The sequence below is a fragment of the Periplaneta americana genome, chromosome 7 (assembly GCF_040183065.1).
Source record: "Periplaneta americana isolate PAMFEO1 chromosome 7, P.americana_PAMFEO1_priV1, whole genome shotgun sequence".
Taxonomy (NCBI): Eukaryota; Metazoa; Arthropoda; class Insecta; order Blattodea; family Blattidae; genus Periplaneta; species Periplaneta americana.
In genome coordinates, this window is record NC_091123.1 from 67,924,028 (window position 1) to 67,947,620 (window position 23,593).

Sequence of the window (23,593 nt, forward strand, 5' to 3'; positions counted from 1 at the left end):
CAATAAATTATGGTAACTTTTTAAATTCTGTTGAGTCTAAATCGACATTTTTGTGTATCCTAATCAAGCACACTATGCCAGTGCGACGATGTGGTATTTTGCATGAAGCCACAGATATCATCACATATACAAGAATTTCGAGTCTGAATCTAAAATCTAATACAACTAAAGTTATAAATAGCTATGATGTTAAACCTAAGCTGGACTCACTATATTATAAGATAATGGTACAAATGCATAATGCAAGAACTGTAAACGTTTCAAATGCTCCTAGTTGCTTCTCTTCACTTCATCGTAATGTCCATGTTTCTGCCCCATACAATGATACACTCCACACAAAGCACTTCACTAGTCTTTTCTTTAGTTATTTCTCCAGAGGTCCGCATAAGATGCTCCTTTTCCTAATAAAAGCTTCCTTTGCCATTGCTATTCTCCTTTTGACTTCTTGTTACTGCTTATAGTACATCCCAAGTATTTTAAGTTGTAAACTTGCTCTATTGCCTCATTTAGAATTCGCAAGTTTACCTTCTTTATTTTTCTTCCTATGACCATGGTCTTCGTCTTGTTGGCATTTATATTCATTTCATATCGCTCATAGCTGTCATTTAGCTTTAGTAGCATATCCCTTACTATCATCTCCTCATCTGCTAACATTGTCATATCAGCAAATCTTATACACTTTATTCTTCTTCCTCTTACTATCACTCCGCCCATGTTCTGAAAACAGTTCTTCACTAAGTCCTCCAAGTAGATGTTGAACGGGGTAGGTTATAAAGGGCATCGTTGATGTACTCCTCTTCCTATTTTGCTTCCTTCTGACATTTCTTCTCCTATCCTGACTTGACTCATTTCATATAAAGGTTACTGAATAGCCTCTGCTCTTTCCAATTCACGCCAATTTTCTTTAGGATCCCCATCAATTTCGTCCTATCCATTTTGTCAAACGCTTTTTCTTGGTTCAAAAATACTATAAGAACTTCTTTATTCTTCTCTAGGTATCTTTCGTTGATTGTTCATAGGACTCCAATTGCATCTCTCGTACCTTTTCCCTTCCTGAAGCCAAACTGCTCTTCTTTCAACTGTACTTCCATTTTCTGATTATATGTATACTTACATGAAGTACAAAATGTTATGATGTAGTACAATTATCACAAGGGACCATACTTTGTCCAACGAGGTTATAAGATTAAGTATTACTGGAGTTTTAAGTAGATGACGCGAGTACATCTAGCAAGCGAAGTACTTGACAGATTGCTCACGTGACTGTGTTCGGCAGAACAAAACATGGACTACTTTAACAATTACACTAATATTTACAATTTAAATTATTTACATTATGTATACTAAACTATGCTATTTATATATATAATTTTAACTGGTAATGGAAATTACGGGACAATGGCTGAATGGATTTTAATAAATGACCCCTCATTTTGAAGCTTGAAGCTCAAAGTTTTTCAGAAAAATAGTAGTTTTCAGTGAAATGTCAGTTTTCCTACATAATTTTCCTATTTTCCAAAATCCATCTTTCATCAGTTTTGAGAAATAATTGCATTTCAAAATAAAACAAAACACACACTACAATAAACTACAAGCTATTACACGAAGGCCATGATCTGCAGCATTGCTGACATATTTAGAGTTGAAATTCAATTGGTTATTAAAAACTTCAAGATTTACTAAAAATAATTTACAGGTCTGATTCTCCGGTGTGTAATTTTCTGAGTATAGCTGTGTATTGGATATTAAAATCTACAAAACTTGAGGTGGTTTGATGACATCATTACCATTAGAAATTAATTATTAATATAGTTAATGCCATGCTGTTAATATATCAACTACAAAACTTGCGTAAGATAATAATATTATTATTAAAAATCAAATATTTTATAGTTATTAATAAAGTGGGTTGGGTCTTTTTCATATATTTAATTATTTATTTCTCAAACTATTTATTTATTATTTAATTATTTTTTCATATATTTAATTATTTATTTCTCAAACTATGGTCCGAGGACCACCTGTAGTCCTCGAGGTCTGCCCTTTTGGTTCTTCAAAAAAGACAGAAGAAAAAATAAAATTCAAACGAATTTCTTATCACACTATAGCTGAAAATCTCAGTTTGGAAATGAACCATGGCAATCGCCTTTCACTTTTTCTCCCAGTACTGACATTTTATGAAATTTATTACCCTACTCGTCTACCGAATTCGCACTCTACCCTCAGCAACAAAAGAGGGATGTAAAGCACCATGAACGTGGTGTTTCTCGCCACCTTTTCCCTGCACATCCCGTGTCTGTAACCCAGCCAGGGACCGCCCGAATTCATAACAGAGGTCCAAAGTACCGAATCTTTTCATGTATTTATGACTTTCTTAATAGTTTTGCCGACACCCAGTCTGCACACTGAAATGGTCACATACTGTACGTCGTACACCAATAATAGAACGTGCCAAATTGCATATTTACTTGTTGGAAATCAGGCATGTTTCTGCATTAATTCTTTTTATTTCTGTTTTTCCAGATGACGATATAAGAAATTTTAGACTCTGTCTATTTTAAAATCCGGGCAAATCAGATCCAAAAATTCAAATTACAATACTTTTCTAATTATATTTTTTGTACCCAATCACAAGTAACTTAAAAAGGTGGTCCTCACTTCAAAAAAATTTGAGAAACGCTGTGCTAGAGAAATTATGTAATGGACAACTAACGTCTACTTTTAAAATTCCCTTAAAATGGGAATGGAGATGATTGTAACTATAAGGGAGATTTAGATGCTGTTGTGGAATGTGGTTGTGAAGATGTTATTTTTGTTTGTGAGGATGTTGAGTTAGAAGAAAATAATATGATGGCGCTGATATAGGCCTACTACATTGTAGGTTATGTTACCAAGTGTGTAAGTGTAGTAGTAAAGTGTGTTAGATGTTGACAAGTTTATACAGTGATCAGACATTAGAATATTCCAGTGATACAGTAGAATTGAATAATTATTTAAGAATAATAGACAGAGGAGGACTCATGTGGCGCACACAATTCGTAACAAATGTGACTGTACTTGCATATAATGTATTCCATTGTTTAATTTCGGACAAATATGAGAGCGACTTCATTAATGCAACAAATCAAAGGCGTCTCTTGAAAACATTAATATGTGAACAATGTGAAAGTGTTGGTAATAGTGGTAACTTTACAGTGGGTGATTGCGAACATTCCACAAGTATGCTAGTTTCTAGAGCCACAACTAGATTGGCTAATATTCTAAAATGAAACAAGATAGTATTGCCGGTGCTTCAGGAACAAGAAGAAAATTGCAGAGTTTCACAAAAAAACAGGTACCGATAACAGTGTGTATTTAAATGACATCTCATGAATAACTATACTGCTTCTACTTCTTCAGAGAACTGCGCATTCCTGTCAATTTTCTGCTTTCTTAACTGTCGTTTTTCTGTACTAACAGTAGTAAGAAACGAGCTTTGAATGACTTCCGCCGAATTTGGAATAGACATCGACTGACTTGAACTGTCAACATAGAAAACAAAAAATCACTACCTGTTTAAGAGTTCCACACTCAATCGCTTTCACCTTCATCTTGACAATAATAAAAGCCTAACCTAACCTGTCACTAAAATCCTAAACTAATCTAACCTAACCTAACTTGTCACGGATTCGCCTATACAAGACATAACAAAAGCCTAAACTTTCCTAACTTAACCTGTTAAAGTTTCGTATATGCAAAGCATAATAAAAGCCTAAACTAACCTAACCTAACACTAAAATCCTAAACTAACCTAACCTAACTTTTCACAGATTCGCCTATACACGGCATAACAAAAGCCTAAACTATCCTAACCTAACTTGTCACAGTTTCGTATACGCAAAGAATAATAAAAGCCTAAACTAACCTAACCTAACCTAACACTAAAATTCTAAACTAACGTAACACAGATTTGCCTATACAAACACCCTAAACTACAGTAACCTAACCTGTCACAGATAAGTACGTAAGACATAATAAAAGTCTAAACTAACCTAGCCTGTCATAACACTCTATTTTCTTACCCCTACACACTTCCCTGAGGTATGAAAATGGCCGAATTTCTATGCAAACTAGCGTGAAACGTTTGTAATGTCTCGTAAGTTATGTTGGTACGACATGTAAGACTGCTGAACATGCATATATCCACAATAGGAAAAGAAGTCAATCAACTCTCGTTTAACAACCGCAGTACGTAGTAGTAGTAGTAGTAGTAGTAGTAGTAGTAGTAGTAGTAGTAGTAGTAGTAGTAGTAGTAGTAGTAGTAGTAGTGGTGGTAGATAAAATAATAATTATGCTGATTACTGTCTTGTTAATATAATTTACTATTAACTAGAGTAAATAACGCCAAGCACCGCTATTAAATATACCCAAGAGAAATGGCATGCAGAGCATGCCCCGTTTGTATGACGTCACGATTCTGCTATCCAGTCCTGATAAAGAACTTATAGCAAAGGCCCCGGCAGAACCCTATGAATGAATGAGTGTATGCCCTCTTGTTCTCTTTTGTATCCACTGTCCACGTAGAACTACGTCCTGACCGGGAATCGAACCCATGCCCACTGGATTTAGAGTTAGACTCGCTGACCCCTCAGCCACAACGGTGGACTAACTCTGGAATTAACTGGCACTGTCCTGGTGGAGTGGAAGAGAAGGCCTGATGGCCTTAACCTTACCAAAATAAATAAATAAGTAGTAATAATAATAATAATTATTATTATTATTATTATTATTATTATTATTATAAATAACCCACACTTGTTCTCCTTGTCTCCTTAGCAATTTGAATAATAGTTGGAGCAAAGGCTAGAGAATCGTATAGACAATTTTTTTTTTTTAATGAGAGATTGTGACCTTAACAAATCAGTACATATACTCTTTAATAAATTTCCTCTTATGTAATAAAGAAAATTTTCTAACTAATTAAGCCATACATAGCACTAATACCCGCAGAAAGAATGATTTTCGTATACCATTATCAAATTTATCATGCTATCAAAGGGGAATATGTTACATGGCAATAAAAATTTTCATTGGTCTTCCTGAAGACATTAAGAATCATAACCAAAACCCTGCATTATTTAAGGTAAAACTAAAAAATTACTTAATATCTCACACTTTTTTATTCTGTAAATGAATTCTTGACATTTCACTGTACTATGTAAATGTTTTAGTACTATTAAATGGTAAACATATTGCATTGTATATATGTTATTAAGGCACCAGTATTAATTCTGTATATATATTTCATATTTGCATTTTTATATGTTAAACGTAAGAATTGGATATGTTAGGCTATATTCTATGCTATAAAGCAACTGTAAGAATATTATGGAAAAAATTAAACTATCTGCCTGCCTTTCTGCCCATCCATCTGTCTTCACCTTGATCATCTTGTATTTTCTTTGTTTCTGTATTCTCTATTTTCTCCATGTATTTTGAGGAAAAAATGTTACATTTGTTCGTACCAAATTTTCTCTTTAAAGGACAAAACTAAAATTCTTTCAAACATCTATTATCATAATACACTGCTCTCTTAAACTGACTGAGCATATTGGGAATTCAATAGATTTCCAAAAATAGGCTATGAAAAGTTTCATATAAAACAATGGAAGATAAAATTAATGTGCATTAAATTGTGAATTATTTGAAAGAAACATCATATATTCTATGTGACAATGTCATAAACTGTGAAGGAACGAAAGTACTTGCATAATATCATATGAAATATACACTGTCTACATATCGAAATAATGGTCTTTATACATTGGGAGGAAAAAACAAAACAAGAAAAATATATATTTTCGCTGCCAAACACTTCACCATTCTATTTCATCACATTCCTCTTAAGACATTCAACTTCTTATGTAGGGTTCCAAAACAATTAACAAGTATGAAAAATACGTTCGTTGTATCCTGGCAGTAATATTAATGCAATTTTTACACACCAAAAAATGTTGTAAAGTGACTTTTCAATACATATCATTACAGCTTTAAAGCAACTATTGAAGTAATGTCTATAAACTACAAACAAATATTATATGTAGGCTACAGATATACTAGGTTTGAAGATTATGCCAATTGAGACAAAATACACACATATGGAGTGTTGACAAATTTATACAGATGGATTTCTTGTATCATATTCAGGAATGCAGAAACTGGGATGAATATGCCCTGTCTTTTCATTTGACTATTCTATAGGAGAATATACAACAAATTTTTAAGTTACTGCTATTTACATATTACTTACAAATGGCTCTTAGAGATCCTGGAGGTTCATTGCTGCCCTCACATAAGCCCGCCATCGATGTCTATCCTGAGAAGATTAATCCAGTCTCTACCATCATAACCCACCTCTGTCAAATCCATTTTAATATTATTCCCCCATCTGTGTCTAAGCCTCCTCTAAGGTCTTTTTCCCTCTGCCCTACCAACTAACACTCTATATGCATTTCTGGCTATTTATTTATATGTTTGCAAAATTTCTTATATAGATTAAATAAATACAGTAACAAATATAAATGGCACTCGGGAGGAAATTAAACGCAGAATAAATATGGGAAATGCCTCTTATTATTCAGTTGAGAAGCTTTAGTCATCTAGTCTGCTGTCAAAAAATCTGAAAGTTAGAATTTATAAAACAGTTATATTACTGGTTGTTCTGTATGACTGTGAAACTTGGACTCTCATTTTGAGAGAGGAACACAGATAAGGGAGTTTGAGAATAAGGTTCTTAGGAAAATATTTGGGGCGAAGAGGGGTGAAGTTACAGGAGAATGGAGAAAGTTACACAACACAGAACTTCACGCATTGTATTCTTCACCTGACATAATTAGGAACATTAAATCCAGACGTTTGAGATGGGCAGGGCATGTAGCACGTATGGGCGAATCCAGAAATGCATATAGAGTGTTAGTTGGGAGACCGGAGGGAAAAAGACCTTTGAGTAGGCTGAGACGTAGATGGGAAGATAATATTAAAATGGATTTGAGGGAGGTGGGATATGATGATAGAGACTGGATTAATCTTGCTCAGGATAGGGACCAATGGCGTGATTATGTGAGGGTGGCAATGAACCTCCAGGTTCCTTGAAAGCCAGTAAGTAAGTAAGTAAGTAAGAAAGAGTAAATAAATTCTAATTATCAGATTGAAGGGCAGCCATACAGACTATAATCTTACAACAGATCACGAAAAAGACTAAAATAGCCTACAAGATTTAAAAAAGATGCGTTATCTAACTAAACTACAGAAAAAAAAATAGTTGTTTCCTTCCCATTGTGACATGAAAGAAATGAAACAGTAGACTTTTGGCTAAAAAGAAAAACTGAAATTTTACAACAATTCAATAACAATTATTCTGTAAAACAACTAATCAGAAGTAAATTCAGATCTGCCCAAAACAATAAAATTCGGATGGGGCAAATGACACACCCTGGAAATTTTGAATGGTTAACCTTGAGATAATCCCTCAAGGGCCACATAAATCAGGTTGATAACAAGTCAGGTCACGACTGTTTGACAAGCCACCTGCACAGGGTAGGAATTTCCCATACATCAGCCCGTGTATTGTGTGATGCAAATGAAGAAATGAACGTGAAACATGTCCAGGGATGCAAAGCATTGCTAGAACAAGATAACATCATACAAAAATATTGGAGTGCAAGACAGCGATTGACTTATTGTCAAGTGCCTAGACACTGGACCAACAACAATATATCATCTGTACAATATAATTACAACATTCGTATTTAAAAATATGTAACATTCAGAGAGGTAAATATTACACTACAACCAGACTTGCAATCGAAGCTCATGCTGTAAACCTGCTGCATTCCCATGTGGGCTGTATTTTATAATTTGGGTGCGCAACTTGAGTCCATAGCTTGAATAAAATCGATTACACATGTTACACATCGGGTGATGCAAGCAACATGATGCACGGCACATGGAGCATGACACATATCGCCATGTTATTTGATCTAATGAGTCGTTCAGTATTGAGTCATCGGATGATGAAGATCTTCTGCTATAGTCAATAATAAGAATGCGAAGATAAAGGTGTAGGTTTTGGATTCATTGGTTGAAAATCGTGGTGCTTGTAATGTTTTATTGGTAGAGTTAGCATAGCATCCAGACAAATTCACAGAATATTACAGAATGTCGAAAGAATTATTTGAAGATGCGACAAATTGTGAATATTCCTAATAGATGGAAAACATGTATGAGTATTACACAAGCACATGGAATTTTCACTCTGATTTCTGTTGAAGACTTGGGTAGAAATAGTGTTGGTGCTAGGGTTGCCAACTATTTTTGAAGAAAATACGGGAGACTAAGTGGTCTACAATATTTCACATAAAAAATTTAAAAATTATTCAATTCAATTAGCGGTACTAAAAACAATTTTATTCTACATTTTGGCAGTTAGGCTTAAATTAAAGTATTTTGAGATATTTTACCTAGCGTAATAGTTTCAAACAAATTGTCAAAATTCCCTACATGAGTAGTTGAAGTTGACTGTGATTTGCAGTTCTGATTTGATTAGATGTGTCGCGTTCCTGTTTCGAACATCTGAGGATGGTGAGACCTCATATGTGAATATATGTATATACCAATGTTAACAGTATTCAGAAACTGTTGTTGAATACGGCCATAAAGTTATTTAAATATGTGCTCCTGCATATATGACTTACCGGTATATGTCTAAAATGCAGGTAGTAGGCCATTGACGATACAATGAGGAGAGTTCGGCTGGCACCGTGGATCGTGTCCCAGAATAGCTCAGTTGGAAAGAGCGATCAGCACACAGACCTGAGAAGTTCGGGATTCGATTTCCAGTGCTGGAACGAATTTTTCTCAAAATTAATAGGTATCTACATGTTGACTACTAACAAAAAATAGTAGTCTTGATTATTCAGTGAGGATGCGAGACCTTATATACGGATGTATGTATATATCTGTTCACTTACTGTTCATAAGAGAAAACACTCTTTGTATAAGCTTAGATGCACATTTCAGTGCATCTCTGGAACAACAGAATGCAACATATAAATCACCTTCAACCATGTAAAAATTAAATGTTTCAATTCATTTTTACATTATGCAAAAATAAGGTAGAAAAAGGCTCGAAGAGAAGAGAAATGCTGAAGTCAGGAGGTTGTTAAAAATTGGATGGTGCCGTATGTTCAAAAATGGGCGAACCAATGTCCATGATGAAGAGAGAAGTGATCGACCGAGTATCGTGAATGCAGACCTGATTCATTTGGATGACGAAAGGATTAGAGCAAACCGCAGGTTTACCATATCAGAGCTTAGTGAGGATTTTCCACAGATTAGTCGTACTCTTCTGTACAAAGTGATTACCGAAGATTTGGGCTACTGGAAACTTTCTGCCAGATAGGTGCCTAAACTTCTTTCTGAGGAACAAAAGGCTCAGCGGATGGGAGCAGCACTGTCCTTTCTTGAGTGTTACGAAAGAGAAGGTGATGCTTTTCTCGATCAGAGTGTGACAGGAGATGAGACTTGGGTGCGGTATGTGAATGCAGAAACAAAACTTGAATCAATGCAGTGGGGCCATACTCACTCCCCGAAAAAATTTACAAAGTGTCGTCAAACACTTTCCATGAGGAAACTTATGGCAACTGTCTTCTGGGACAGAAAAGGAATTTTGCTAGTGGAGTTCTTGGAGAGGAATGCCACAATTAACGCTGAGCGTAACGCTCAGCGTTAATTGTGGCATTCCTCTCCAAGAACTCCACTAACACACTAACAAACTTCAAAAGGGCCATTCAAAACAAACATCGTGGCATGTTGTTATCTGGGGTGATTTTCCTGCATGACAACGCCCGACCGCATACAGTGTGTCGTACTGCAACCAAACTGCAAGAGTTCAACTGGGAAGTATTGGATTATCCTCCCTATAGCCCAGATTTGGTGCCTAGCGATTACCATCTCTTCATGCACATGAAGACGTGGCTTGGCTCGAAGTGCTTTAACGATGACGAAGAGTTGAAAACCAGCATCATAGGTTGGCCGAATTCTATGATTGCGGAATTTCAAAGCTCGTCAAACGCTACAAGTGTCTCAATGTGACTGAAAACTGTGTGGAAAAATAAATTAAAGTGTACAATTTCAAGCGTATTGTAACCCAATTCTTTAACGTCATTCACAGGTTTGTAAAAAATAAACGGAAGTTACTTTATGAATAGCCCTCGTAGAACAAAGATACATATTGCTTTTTTATATAAAAACATTCTAGCATCCCCAGAAAGAGTAAGTTACATAACTCGTGCTCAGAGGGCATTCCACATAATGTTAAGATATTTTATTAAATAACAGAGTAAAAAGTAAAAAAAAAAGGAAAAAGAAAAAAGAAGAAGAAAAAACACATATCACAATAATTTAAATTTTCTCTCTAAACAGCAATTTTAATTGATTTTTTTAAATAAGGAGCATTAGTAAATTGTGTATTTGGGAATTTAGCTATTAAGTTATCATGTTATAAAGCCTTGGACCGAAGTTGCTACTGTGATTATATGCTACAGCTATGATACATTTAGGTTTTGTTAAGCATAATATATGTTTTCTGATCTTTTGGTTTTATATTTATGTCAGTGATGTCAAAGCAAGCGCATTTTTCTGACCTTGACGTCGTGCGCAGGCATCAAGCGCTAAGTTGGAAAGAGAAGGGTTGTGTATATGAATAAGCAGCCTATAGGATTAAGAAAACACTGGTGCACAAACTTCAAACGGAACGTGACATTTTATGTCGTTATTTTTATATGGCTTCTTTCTGTTTGATATTATCTATATTGTTTGTAAAACAAAAATACTAATACCAATTTCTTAATATTGCAGTTGTGTTTTAAATGTTAATAACATAATAAAGAGATAAGAAGGAATATTCACATAAATTCCATAGTAGTACAACTATACTGTACTAAATGGATGAAACATGTCATTCATAAAGAAAGTGATATCCCAAAAAAAGAGATTGAGTATGACATGACAAGTTGTAATTGATATTGATGATACCTTTAGCCCTATAAAAATAATCAATCAACTAATCAAAAAAATATTACAGTACAAAGCAGTTACCTAGGTGCAGTATATGTTTTAAGTGTAACTAATATTCCATAACAAAACTCTTATCGCATTATGCTTTTAAGGTGATATTGGTGAGCAACTTCCTATCATCAGAATATTAAATTATTTTCTCGAAACGTGCTGAAGCTATAGAGCTGACATTTTTACAACACATGGGGAGGTATCTTTGCTTATGATGTAACAGTAGTTGCTTTGTTAATAATTCATTTCCATGCGAATATTTTCAAAACTTTTAATACACTATCTTCAGTAATACGCATTTACGGTATATTAAATTAACGAAAACATTCTGTAAGGCTACTAAATAAATAGGCCTATATCTGAAAATTTCACTTTTCTACAAAGAAAGTTGAGAAAATACGGTATTTCTTTTGGACAAAAAAATCAAACTTGTGAAAAATGAACATTAAAATTAAAACTTATATTTTTATAATGCATTTATACTTCCAGACAAATCTAAAAATTAACATGGATACAGTTTTAATAAGTTCTCTTCCCTTTATCTATTGAATCAGTGCTGGCCATCCCTGAACATAGCTCGGCCAAGCAGCATATACTACTTCTTTCGTCTGTCTCTTTCCTTTCCGCTGTAAACTGCTCAGGCTCTCCTCAGCTCTAAAGCGCGCGCTTGTTCCTGTGGGCATCAATTGACATGACTGATTTATGTGAATATAAATTAAATATATTTCGGTTTTTATGTACGAAATTCAATAATACATTGTTATGAATTTGATGGAAGTCAAATACTTTAAATCCTGAATACAACAGTTCTGAAGGGTAATCAAGAATTTATTAAGGCATAATTTTATTATTCTTTTCTGTAGCAGTTATTGGCATGAGGGAGGTACTATTAGCACTGTATTAACTTCGCACTTTCTTAAACATCAACCATAGTACACCAACTATTTACTTTTCTTACACATACTGCTACCACCACTAAAAAGTTTTGATCAACACTTCAACCATTAATGCTTCATTATACTACTCTGATTGCTCTCTGCAATTCTTTTAGTTGGTTATTTAACGACCCTGTATTAACTACTAGGATATTTGGCATTGATTGTATTGGTAATAGCGTGATGGTATTTGGCAAGATGAGGCCGAGGGTTCGCCATAGATTACCTGACATTCGCATTCGTCTTATGGTTGGAGAAAACCTCGGAAAAAAGTACCAGTAATGAGCACAAGCTGGAATCGAACCCATGCCCAAGTGCAACTTTGGATCAGCAGGATCCTTGTCCTTGTAAGCTTTTTATTTGTTATACACATTAATGGTAACATTTTCACAATTCACTTTTTTGCTTTAAAAACCCAACAATTATTGTGTCTACTTACTGACTGATGTCCACGTTTGTCTTCAGTGATATCGTACACCGCATCATAGAATAATGAATCCACAGAGAACTTGATTTCTTCTTTTCACTTTTCATTGAAAAATATTCCAGCATAAACTTTTCAGAAATATTCTCTACTTTTGTTTTTTACACCACTCTTCAAACTTCTTATATTCCTCTTCATACCTCTGTCGCGATTTTGTTGGAATTAATAAATCAGTACAGCTGTTAATGCAATACCATTGACACTTATATTTATAAATAGTCATGGTGACAATACCGACAATAATATTCTTCAAATGTTTCTTGTACATGGCCCTCTATATGAATCGATCACCTACAAAGCAAATGTATATAGCTTCAAATGTTTCTCGTACAAGCCCCTATATATGAATCGATCACCTACAAAGCAAATGTATACAGCTGGCAATAAAAATTTTACATTTAGACAATATTCAATTTTAGATTATTTTTTTTTAATCAAAGTGGATAAAACTTTGTACGATACACATGTCGTAACTTCATATTACAATAGTAGACTGGTTATCAAACTCGGCCTGCAGCCTTGTTTGGTGTGTTGTGTGCATTTATAATCGTTAGTTGAGTGTTTAGTTTTGTGTTGTGGGTTTATAATCGTTTTCTGAGTGTTCCATTTACACAGAAACATTTGCATAGACCTAAAAATAGTGAAATAAGTATAGTTGTAGTGTTCAGTTTATTTATAGTTGTTATATTTAATTGGCTAAGTTGTTAATTATGCCTAGGAAGAAAAATATTAGATCTGTACTTAGTTCTGCTCTGAATGAAAGAAGATGGGGTCCTAAAAGAGTGAAACAAATTGAGAAAAATTTCTCGTTTTTCATGAAATTGTAGCTTAATATAGGTGTTCAAAGTGGCCACCAACAGCATCCAAAAACTATTGATGCCGCCGAACTGTTCCACGAACTAAGTTCTGTAATGTGTCCAGTGTCATAGCTGCACATGACGTTAAATTTTGATTTGTTCTCGTAGCACATCCAGTGTAGCTGGCGTTTCCTGATAAACAACATCCTTTAGGGTCCCCCATATGTAGAAATTGGTGTTAGGTCTGGGGACTGTGCTGGGTACTCGACAGCACTTCTTCGACCTATCCATTAAGCTACAATTTCCCCGAAAATGAGAATTTATCTGAATTTGTTCTAAAGTTATTTATAAACAAATAGTGTATACATTTTTTGGGCTAATCTGTATTTTAAGTCATGTTATGTTACACTGCATGTATTAATATAGTGCAATGTCTCTGCCATAGTAATCAGCCACTGTACACTCACCTTGCTGTACAGCATTCTCTACAAGCATCGATGAATCTTTGATGGCACGACGAAATGTCAGGTGTGTTATAGGACAAGACAGTGGATCTTTATAGAAATAGAATTCCTTTATTTTTATATCAGACATTCTTTAAACAGTGAGTAGGTCTTAGAATGGTAACAGAACTAACTTCAGATCAAAAATGAACAAATATTTTAAATATCTTAATATCAAATCTTTTACCTAATATAAAATAATAACTTGTTCAGTAACTAACAGAAACCATTCTTTCAGTAACAATTATCTTAGTAGATTGCCCTTAAGGCGAAGATATTTGAGCTTTAGTTTCTTTAATGATAGATAATTAGAAAAAATTAAGGCTCTGTTTTGAATGATGTAACAGGCATGACATGGAGTAACAGATCTGACAGGTAACAGACATGACAAAGCAAACATAAGCATGTGCGAACCTAAAGTTTTTTTTTTCTTAAAAATCTCCAAAATAGCAACTTAGCTACTGCACACGTGTACTATTATGTCCTCTTGATCTTGACTTTATATCCTGTTATTTGTGGAAAACACAACACTAACAGATCTGACATAGTAAAAATGCATGCTTAGACTAAAACACAAAGCAAGAGTATGACACACAAACTCGCCAAATCAAAATGGATGAACATAGCAGTACAATCAAGATGGTTTTTGTGCATCATCTTGGCTTGTGCTAACACCTGTGGGATTTATTTTTCAACTGTGTACCCATAGGAACAGAATGGTGTAACAGAGCTGACTGATTTACTGGACTAGAGTAATTATGCAATCATATACAGTGAAACCTCTCATTTACAGACATCGAAGGGACGTAACAATCTGTCTGCATCTGGGAGGTGTTCTTTATTGGGAGGGAGGCTCCCCAATGTAACAGTAAATTTATAATAACTTATACATTATGTATTTCTTCATGCTTTAAATGAAATGTATTACTGTAGTTTAATTCTAAATATAGTATACTACAGTAAATTCTTTGCAACTTTCAACTACAGTAGATAAGACTGAAAAAGTAAAATACAGTACTATGCCATGCAATTTTATTCTAGGTCTACAGTTATGCAGTACTGTAATTTACTGTTTTCAACTTAACCTTTACGTTCAGGTGCCATGTCTCTCGAAACAGAACAACTGATTGAAGTGAAGAGAATAATCCTACTAGCCCTATCATGTGTCTAATACAATTTCACCTTGGACCCATCAGACAGGTTAAATTTTATGACTTTGTTTATCCACCCGCTTCCAGGCAACAAGGGGTAGCCGGTTGGGCTAGTGGTAGCCTACGAGACCCTTATTGTCTTCTTTCATGGTAAGGAATTTCTGTACAGTTCTCAAAACTAAATTTTCCATTTTTGTAACACATTAGGTTTTGAAATCAAAGTTCTGTCCGCAGTCAGGAGGTAAAGCAAGCTTTAGAACTGTGAAACAGCTGTCCGTGTCCATGTCTGAGAGTGTCTGTAAATGAGAGTTAAATTGATCATTATTTCTATATTATTTCAGTTGGGACATAAAAATCTGCCCTATATGAGGAGTGTCCGTATCTTGGAGGCGTCCGTAAGGAGAGGTTTCACTGTATAAGGAAATATAAAGTCAGACATAAATGAAGAAGTTTTGAAGAAGTTTTGATAATATCAAATGTTCATAATTGATTAAATGGCGATCTTACTCGTGTTAATTGTGTAAGCATTTGCGGCTTACAGCTGTTTCGGTGCTTCTTCACACCATCCTCAGAGCCTACTAGATCTCGGCGTCATCTCGAACTTCGCTGCCTGTTGTGTGGGTGCGTTTGATGATTTAATCAATTATTTATATTCAAGTGTTAAAAGTAGTGTACGAAAGATTCAACATGGATCAAATGTTTCTTTAATTTTTTTTTTCTCAATTACATTATTAAACAGTGCTTTATCTGTACATAATCGTGCTCCATTTTAATACTTAACTAGTATGAACACGGGATTTTAGCTGTTACTGTGAGAATTTTATTTTATTCTTATGAAATATTTCACATCAAGGAAATAATTCTTGTGACGTTTACTACATTAGTATTGAAACTACTCACTGTTAGGAATTTATAACTCTATTGTTACCGATATAAATGCAATAATTGGAAGGATATGAATTGATGGACCTCATTTATTATACAAATTCTGCAAATGACACTTCTACAACCTAAAGCAAGAAAAAGAGCTAGTGGCGTACTAGTTGGCATCAAAAGAGAATAACTTTAACCTTCAACATTATTAAACAAATGGCTGAGGAAGACAAATCTGAAGTAAGGAATATATTATGCAAATCTGACTTTCAGGTAGAAGCTCCCTGTGAAGCAGGCATAATATATTCATTACTGTAGGTACGTTAACAGAAAGCCACAATTTACGTCACACAGAATTGTGTGCACTCAAAGTTGGGTTTCTGGCGTCTTGTCAGCCCATTTGAGTTGTGTGGATATAAAGGGAAGAATTGTGACGGTGTCTTGTATAGTTCCTGGAGTAGCTCAATCAGTAGAGCATTCATGCGCTAAGCAAAGGGTCCCACGATCGATACCCGGCCCAGGAACAATTTTTCCCTTGAAATTATTCACAAATCTGAAATTTGTGAAATAGAACTTTGGATAAATAACACTTCAAAATGTATGGCATATACCCCCCCCCCCCAATAACAAACCCAATTTGGACAATATAGTAGTTACACCAAAGACTCTCATAATTGGAGACTTCAGTGGTCATTCTAAAGAATGGGGATATGTAGGCATCAATTCTGTTGGCCGTTCAATAGAAGATTTTCTTAACACCCAATCAATCCAATTATTATTCAACCCAGAAGATCCTCCAACATTTCTTCATTCCCATGAAACATCTAATCCAGATTTAACTCTAATATCTTCAGACATATATAACAAGGCAAGCAGGAAAGTTTTGGAAGACCCTGGACTTGGCCACAGAATCATTGTTACTTCTATTTTACTACCATCAGAAACCTACAAACAAATCTTATAACAGATGTTCTTGGAATTTTAAAAAATCCAATTGGACTAAATTCAGAGAAGACCTAGAAAATAACCTCTCCATTAATATGAACGAATCCCCAGAAAAATGTAACAATATAATTTGTGCAACTATAATACCGGTACTAAAAGGAGCAAAGAAATGGGTGCCCCGAGGAAAGATCCCAAGCTACAAACCTTTCTGGACAAAAGATTTAGAAACATTAAAAAAAGATTATTTCACACATAACAATAAATATTATACACGAACTGAAGGATTACCAATGGGTTCACCTATATCAAGTATATTAGATGAAATCTTCATTCATAATATAGAACAAACACATATCTTTGAAAAATATTGGAGTGCAAGAGGTCAAATGACTTTATTGTCAAACGCCTGGCATTAGAAAACAACACAAAAAAACAACAACAACACACATATTAAACACTGACAACAACAAACACGCAGAGAGAATAATGTACTGGCATCGATATGTAGATGACATACTGTAATAGTCCTATATAATGGAAACAAAAGACAAATAGAGAACCTACATCAATAACTCAACAAAATACATCCCAAATTAAAGTGTATAATAGAAACAGAACATAACCAAGCTATAAATTTCTTAGACATCACCATAACCAAAACAAATAACAGACACGAATTCAAAATATACAGGAAGCCCACCACAACTACAACACACATACACAATTCATCAAACCATCCCATACAACATAAACATGCAGCTTTCCGTACAATGACATACAGATTAATTACCATACCAATGAACAATGATAACTATACTGAAGAACTAAACACAATAAAATATATAGCACAAGACAATGGATATACCCTAACATGATAGACACACTAATAAAAAAGACAAAACAAAAACAGAACAAACCAACACAAACACCACGCGAGAATAAATACATAACATTAACATATCACAATACCAATACTCACAAAATTGCAACTTCATTCAGAAAGCTAAAAATGCAAGATAGCATACAAAACAAATAACACAACACAGAAATATCGAAATAATCACATTAAACATTCAAATAAATATAATTCAACTGGGGTTTACAAACTAAAATGCAACAGTTGCCCACATTTTTTCATAGGACAGACAGGAAGAAACATTCAAACAAGGTATAAAGAACACATTAAAGCTATAACCAAACCACACATCACATCAAATTACGCAGAATATATTATCAACAATAATCATGACTACAATAATATAGAAACAGATATGGAAATTCTACACATCACACCAAAAAGTCCATAGTTAAACATCTTAGAACAATACGAAATATACAAACATACAATAACACACCCACAACATATACTTAATACACAAATACAGTTCAATACCCACACATTATTCGATATCATGATACATAACACACAAACAAACACCCCCCACCATAGGAGCAACACACCCCCACCCCTACAACTGACGAATGCAAATGACAGTATGCAAGATCAACAGGAACATTAGTAGTTCGTAGGACATTGAAGATGACACAGAACCGGCGTCGAAATGGGCCGTCTGTCTAAGGTACATAACCTTTTTTAAAAATTTTAACACTTTTAATGTGTCGTTAAACAATTTTAAGTTTTTTAAACAAAGTGTCAATGACATTAAAATTAGCTCGTGATACAGCCAGAAAACAAGCAGAAGAGAACAGTAATAGAGACAATTTTATAGACTGGAAGCTTGTAAAGTGGCCACATTTAAGAAAGATGTACTCTCAGCCAAAAGGCAAAGTTTTAACAATTTCATCTCTAAAATGGACTATAGAAAAGATGGTATAAAAGCTTACCCGAATTTATATCTAATATCACAAAGAGTAATCCACCAAGTAACTCACTCATAATTTACAAAAATACACAACTAACAGACCCCCAGGTTATTGCAAATGCCTTACATATACCTACAATAATACATAGGATCACAACAACTCACAAAATGTTAGAAAAAAAAAAACATGAAAAAAATATGAAGGTGAACAAAAGAAGTGTGTTTACATGAAACACAAGAGAAGTGTTTGTTGATAGTTTCACAATCCATGAACTAGATGCAGCTATTGGGACTCTTAAATCGAATGAAGTCCCCGGTCCAGATTTAATTCATTCAGAATTTATCAAGAACCTTAGAGACAAGTGTAAAAAACCATGCTGAACTTTTTACAGTACCTGCTAACTGGAAAAAAAGCATTACCGGTATTATACCCATTTTGAAGAAAGGTAAAACTTCATCTAATATTAATAACTACAGACCTATTTCTCTGACAAGTCAGATATGGAAAATATGGAAAGAATGATTGCTGCACGTCTCAATTGGTTCCTTGAATCCAACAACTTGTTTTCAAAACAGCAGTCTAGCTTTATACAGTACCACTCACCCAGTGGTGATATTCAAAAAGTTTAACAATCTGTTCTCTCATGTATGTAAGCTTGTAGAAAAATTGCATAAAATAGGAATCTGAGGTAATACGCTCTGTTAGTTACAAGACTTCATCACACAGCGATTCAGCACAGTTAAATATCTATCATATTTTTCAAAATACAAACAAACAGCTATGGGTGTACTTCAAGGAGCAGTGTTGAGTATAACATTATTTAATATATTTATCAACGATCTTCCCAGATCTTTGGCAAAGAAGTAAAGTTTACATTATTTGCTGATGACCTCCTCATCTGGGTTTCAAAACCAAAGAATAAGCTCAAGTCATTGGAAACCCAAATTAACACAGCATGACTAAATTGGAATATTGGTGCTCTACTAACCTAATGCAAGTAAATGCAGTCAAAACTAAATATCAAATATTCACAAATGTCACTAAACATAACATCAAGCTTAATCAACTTCCCTTACAAAGAGCAATCAATTCACAATATCTAGGAGTCATATTTGATACCAGTAACAAATTATCTTGGAATGATCATATTAATACTGTAGTAGAAAAAGCCCAAAAGAGATTAAATCTGTTAGAAAGATTAGCTGGCTGCAAATGGGGAAGCCAGAGACGTACACTAAATTCCACATATATGTACATGAAACCTGTCCTCAAATATTGTAGTGAAATACTCATCACATGCACCCCACAACAATGAAATAAAATAGAACAATTTCAAAACCAAGCACTACGTTTAATTATAGGTGCAGTGAAATTCACACCAATAGATTCAATGAGACAACTTACTCAACAAAAACCACTGATACACGAGTTTCAAGAACAAGCAGAAATCCGGTATGAGAAATTAAACAGACTGTCTAATGCAGATTATTGGAGAAAATACAAAATCTTGCCTACTAAATTAAACACACAAGAAGGATTTATGCAGAAAGTTAAAAGATTACAAACGCATCTCATTCCCCAAACTAACATTGAAATGTCACAAATCCGACAAAATCCCTTGGAATACATAAATATTCAAACAGGAAACAACTTATTGGAACCAAACCAAACCAAACGCTCTTTTCTTAAACACATCCAAAACAACTGTTTTTCCGTTTTCACTAAGATCCAGTGGTCTTAAATCTCCTCAATCTTCTTTTAGGCCAATATTCATCATTCTGATTGTTCTTCCCAAAATTTTATTGTGAATGTCCCATATTAACCGAACAGAAGTTAAGTATTTAGGCATTACAATCGACCAACATTTACGATGGAATAAACATAGTACATATTTATGCAATAGATTACGTAAAACAATTTATATCTTTGTTATACTTCGGTCATATTTACCAGCTAATAATTTACGTCTCATTTATTTAGCTTTATTTCAATCCAGTCTTCAATATGGAATTTTAGGATGGGGAAATGATTGTAATTCTAATCTCACTCCACTAATACTTATTCAGAAAAGAATAATTAAAATATGCCTTAATAAACCAATTGCTTACTCATCCGAGCTTTTGTTCACTGATTTTAATGTTTTGAAAATTAAACAGATTTATTATATTGCCTTATTAAACTTAATACATAAAAATCGTAATAAATTCAAATTGTATCATCATAAATATGGAACTAAAAGATCCGATTTTATACGACTAGAGGAACCAAAGTGTTTCACAAGCACAGCTCTTAGCCATGGTACCTACTTTGGTCCAAGGTTATATAATAAAATAATTGAAAAATACCCGAATTTGGAATATTTTTTTATCAGAAATTTCAAAAGTAGCGTTAGGAATTTAAGTTTTAAAGAATATATGAATGGCCATTTGTTAAAAGGGCACATGTCCATTAGGGTAAACTTTTCAGTATTAACAAAAAACTGATTTGTATCCATATTTTGCTCATTTCGCAATTACTGCACAACTCAGGACGTAGTATTTATGTTCTTGAAAATGGCCATGGACTTGAAATCTCTTAAATTTAACAAATTGGCACTTCAATTACACTTTGAAAGTCACGGATTTCTGCCCTTTTAACAAATGTTGAAAAAACTTACAAGTGATGTTAATTTTAAAGACTCATTTATTGGTTTTCTTATTTTTACAACACAGTAAACTTTTCAGTATTAACAAAAAACTGATTTTTATCCACATTTTGCTGATTTATTAAATACTGCACGACTCAGAACATAGTATTTATCTTCTTGAAATTGGCCTTGGACTTGAAATCTCTTAAATTTAACAAATTGACACTTCAGTACACTTTGAAACTCAAGGGCTTCTGCCCTTTTAACAATGTTGAAAAACTTACAAGTGATGTTAATTTTAAAGACTCATTTATGGTTTTCTTATATTTTACAAAAATATCTCTTTGTTACAATTTATTGTTTAAAGATAGTTTTTCAATATCATAATCTTCAGCAAGAACTCTAGCTGCTGGTTTCCTCACTCATAACAGGACCCTGCAAAATGTATATATATATATATATATATATATATATATATATATATAAAATTCCCGGTGACCATCTTCCACATACTGAATAATTTTTTGAAGGTCTCCTACTTTTTCCTTTTTTAAGGGCACTTTATCTATAGGATAACTTACATTCTAAGCTAGTTCAACATGTTGTTGTAGGCCAACATTAAAGGTATGTTTGACCAGACCGTTAATGAATGCCATTGCCACAATATAGCCAGGAGTATCTGAATCATAAATGAAATGATGCAGTGAAGTTATGCCAAAATGGACCCTCTCATCCCTCCGATTCAATGAACTTTCCAGGGAAATAGCTATTCTCTTATAAAACTCTGTCCACCAGTCTTTAAAGTTTAAAATAGTATAACTATCTACTTCTCTCACAGTAAATTTTTGTGTGGTGCTACTTTCTATTATTAGTTCTGTTAACTGGTGTACAGTATAAATTCTATCTGTCTTTTCCAACCTCCTCTTCACTATATTGAAATCGCGGTCACAAGGGAGATAACTATGTCCCCTTGTGGGAAAGAAGTGTTGAATTATTTTCAATTGTTTTGTGTCAGTTAATGCTACGAGTAGTCTGGAAAGAGGATGATTTTTGTTCTGTCCGACACAATTGTCACTAAACAACCGGACTACTTCAATATGAGCAGGCAAATAATGTTGTAAATAATCTAACAAATATGAATACACTTCGTCTGGACCTTTCTTGGCTTGTTCCTCATGATATAAATAGAATACAGCTTTGTTTTTCTTTATATCATGTACGCAGAACAAATTTACTGTCAATTGCCTCAGATAAAAAAGATCTTGAACTAGAACTTTTGGAAGTGAAACATTCATCATATAATCAAAAGACAGTGATAGAACATTATTGTTAAGCCCTTTTAGTTCATCCAAGAATTCTTCTCTAAGTGCAGCATGAAACTTTTTACTTTTTCTATTATGCACAGCAAGATCTGCTATAGCACAGCATTTAGCAGCATCATTAATATGTGGTGATTTGATTTTAAGTTTTAGCTCTTCACAAGTGCAACAGCAATCAACTTGTGGCTGACCAAACTTATAATTAAAATTCTCCTTGAATATTTTACAGAAGCCACTATAGCTGAGCTTAGCATCTGGATGTTTTTGTCTGAACAAGTTATACATCATTTTAATAGTCAAATCTCCACTTAGATAACGATCTACTTTTCCAGTATAGTGAGTTTCTTTTAATGGAAATGAACTTATATGTTCATGAATTTTGATTTTTATATCCACTGGAAAAGAAAAACTAACATGTTTACCTCTCCTATCAGTAAGGCTTTGTCCCTTCAGCTTTAAATTTCTGAGGCGTCTAACACTCTTAGCAGAAACAGCATATAGTGAAAGAAATGACTTCAAACATACCTGGATGGGTTGAGTACCCAATAACACATGATACTTAAAAGAGGTTCTATCTAATTTTTTTTCACCTTGTCGTAGACGATTACGTGCTATGTCTTGCACATCTATTAAACCCTGCAGAAATATGTCTTGTTCATTCTTTGTTTTAAGAGTGTAAATTTGTTTGAAGATTTCCACGTAATCATCATCTCCAATATTCTGTGTGCACTGCATTCTGCATCTACAATGATAATATTATATTATGATTATTTTGTACTTTGATGGATATAAAAATGGTGCCAATGATAAATAAAAGTTAATCATTAGCGTGTTCATAGTCTATAATATGTGCAATGGAATTATTAAAGCTAATAATAATAATAATAATAATAATAATAATAATAATAATAATAATAATAATAATAAGAAGAAGAAGAAGAATAACAATACCAATAAAAAATAATATGCCTACATTCAAACCACCTAAATATAAGGACTATGCTAAGTTACTAATATTGAAATATTAAAT

At 33.8% G+C, this 23,593-nt stretch overlaps 1 protein-coding gene across 5 annotated transcripts in view; it reads right to left on the reverse strand.

Annotated features, from left to right (window-relative positions):
- LOC138703183 (CD2 antigen cytoplasmic tail-binding protein 2 homolog) overlaps nt 1-23,593 on the reverse strand; it is a 127,479-nt gene that overhangs the window by 85,857 nt on the left and 18,029 nt on the right. Inside the window, exon 1 of one of the 5 annotated variants that reach the window (XM_069830866.1) lies at nt 8,733-8,879. The exons of the other annotated variants lie outside the window; for them this stretch is intronic. The gene's annotated coding sequence lies outside the window, so the exon portion shown is untranslated. Of the gene's footprint in view, nt 1-8,732; nt 8,880-23,593 lie in introns of those variants that run through there. 5 annotated transcript variants of the gene reach the window in all.